Raw genomic sequence first — 2,768 nt, 5'->3', positions numbered from 1 at the left:
AACGTCAACATTTATTGTAAAGAAATCCGAATTTTATAATCAAAAAGCAACAAGATTTTTTTTTGTAGGCAGCAGCCAAAGTCAGCAGAAATACCACAGTCAGCCGGACGAAATGGAGGTAATCAAGGGTAATCATTGAGAACGTCGATGTATCGAGAGTAATCATTGACAACACAAGGTAATCAAGAGTAATCATTGACCTCATCGAGGTAATCAAGAGTAATCATTGACCTCATCGAGGTAATCAAGAGTAATCATTGACCTCATCGAGGTAATCAAGAGTAATCATTGAGAACACAAGGTAATCAAGGGTAATCATTGAGAACACAAGGTAATCAGGAGTAATCATTGACCTCGTCGAGGTAATCAAGAGTAATCATTGAGAACGTCGATGTATCGAGAGTAATCATTGACAACACAAGGTAATCAAGAGTAATCATTGACCTCGCCGAGGTAATCAAGAGTAATCATTGACAACACAAGGTAATCAAGAGTAATCATTGACAACACAAGGTAATCAAGAGCAGAGCTGTTAAAGTACTTTTTAAATGGTACTTAAGTACAAATTTTAGTACAATCTAAAATATGTACTTAAGTACAGTAAAAGTACTTTCCTGTAAAATGTACTTGAGTACAAGTACTTTTTAAAAAAAGTACTTATTAGTACATTTTGAGTACCTTCTGCTAATATGCTAAAACACTTCAGCGCTTATGCAAAACATCATATTGAATAACATATCCAGTATATTTGACAAATTAGGCTATTTATTACTACAAACGTAAACAGTATACAAAGCATTTGAATATACGCACTGAACGTAGGTGGAAATTTTCCGTGAAAACAAACAGACGCAACTAGTAAGTGATATCATGAATAGAACTTGTTGGAGCAAGACAATTTGATCAAATGTAAGTCAGTCCTAGACAATTTGATCAAATGTTAGTCAGTCCTAGACAATTTGATCAAATGTAAGTCAGTCCTAGACAATTTGATCAAATGTAAGTCAGTCCTAGGGGTCGGAAAGTAGGGAAAGTATCCAGATTGGAAAATATAGAGACAAAGTTGTTCTTAAAAAACATAAAATTGATGAAAATGGCCCGCAAAGAAATGGAAAAGTGCTTTGAATTCTTCATGAACAAATCCTCCAGGAATCAAGGTGGCCTTAAGCACGAACCACCAAAAAGTTGAAAAGAAATGTAGGTAGCCTAAAAAATTGTTAGATACACATTGAGAACACAGTTTCAGTTTCAATTGATTCTAATAGTGGTAAGACAGAGTTTGGTCACACTGTGTAGTCCACGGCGCCCACGGCAAACCAAAATACAATAGTTTCCTAGAGTCTAGTAAGTGTAGTGTAACCAAAGATTATCTACTGCAGTAGTCTCCGCCTAAGATCCCAGTGCTCGGGAGCAAGGGAAATACGGGATCTTAGCCGACGAAGCCAAGGAAGAATCTACAGTGACCCATGAACTGACGTGGCCCCTGGGTGGGTTTATAACATTTGGCGAGCAAAGAGTGGTCAACCTTGATGACCAATCACAGTTGCATGGTGGCATGAGGCATGCCATATATACACTCATTAAGCCTACCGTGAGTCTCGAGATCTTTATCTACGTTTATCCAGTTGCCCCTCCCCTTTACCTGTCCAAAATATTTTAGCCTTCCATCTCTGATTGGGTCCCCCCGTCTTTGTCATTACGCACCATTACGTTGTGACCACACCAATTAAAATTCAGGCTGTCTCGCAAAGTCGGGAATAGAGAAAAACTGCCTTCAATGGTCAGGGAAGAGTTCACAGTTCGATGTGATCCTGCCTGGAGCGAACGTGTAGTGTCGTGAAGGCCTTACCCACCCAGCGAGTGATGTAAGTTTAGTTGGCGAGCTCAGATGCGAGTGCGATGGTTGGGGAAAAGAGACCCATCGGTCAGTTCACACCTCTGTGTGATCCCGTCTGGGGCAAACATTGTACCGTTTCATGGAAGTTTACAACGCTTGTGATCACATTTTCGAGAGTGGCTGATCTTTGACGCGACGGGCCGTTCTTTGATCTCAAGGTTTAACTCTTGGTTGATCGGCTGTGCCAGCTCGGGTGTTTGTTCCCTAAATTATGATCAGAAATGCCGGCACTTACCCTTTCATTTAGCTTCAAAAGTACTCAAAATGTACTTTAAAAGTACTCAAAAGTACTTTTATAAAAAGTATCGGAGTACAGTAAAAGTACCGAAAATTGTAACGTAAGTACAAGTACTGGAGTACTTGTACTCCGTTACAACCAGCTCTGATCAAGAGTAATCATTGACCTCGCCGAGGTAATCAAGAGTAATCATTGAGAACACAAGGTAATCAAGAGTAATCATTGACCTCGCCGAGGTAATCTAGGGCAATCATTGACAACACAAGGTAATCAAGAGTAATTATTGACAACACAAGGTAGTCAAGAGTAATCATTGACCTCGCCGAGGTAATCAAGAGTAATCATTGAGAACACAAGGTAATCAAGAGTAATCATTGACCTCGCCGAGGTAATCTAGGGCAATCATTGACAACACAAGGTAATCAAGAGTAATTATTGACAACACAAGGTAGTCAAGAGTAATCATTGACCTCGCCGAGGTAATCAAGAGTAATCATTGACAACACAAGGTAATCAAGAGTAAATATTGACCTCGCCGAGGTAATCAAGAGTAATCATTGACAACACAAGGTAATCAAGAGTAAATATTGACCTCGCCGAGGTAATCAAGAGTAATCATTGACAACACAAGGT

At 39.6% G+C, this 2,768-nt stretch overlaps 2 long non-coding RNA genes across 2 annotated transcripts; one reads left to right on the top strand and one right to left on the bottom strand.

The window, feature by feature from the left end:
* Positions 1 to 524, bottom strand: LOC118477833. The gene is made up of 2 exons (XR_004858629.1): positions 263 to 524; positions 1 to 231 (listed from the first exon to the last, which is right to left on the bottom strand). It is a non-coding gene; the product is annotated as an uncharacterized LOC118477833 (long non-coding RNA).
* LOC106011998 lies at positions 351 to 2,665 on the top strand. The gene is made up of 3 exons (XR_001184921.2): positions 351 to 422; positions 454 to 513; positions 2,615 to 2,665. It is a non-coding gene; the product is annotated as an uncharacterized LOC106011998 (long non-coding RNA).
* The last annotated feature ends 103 nt before the right edge of the window (positions 2,666 to 2,768 follow it).

This window comes from Aplysia californica, unplaced genomic scaffold, assembly GCF_000002075.1.
Source record: "Aplysia californica isolate F4 #8 unplaced genomic scaffold, AplCal3.0 scaffold00237, whole genome shotgun sequence".
NCBI lineage: Eukaryota > Metazoa > Mollusca > Gastropoda > Aplysiida > Aplysiidae > Aplysia > Aplysia californica.
This window is presented reverse-complemented; position numbering and strand designations above follow the sequence as displayed.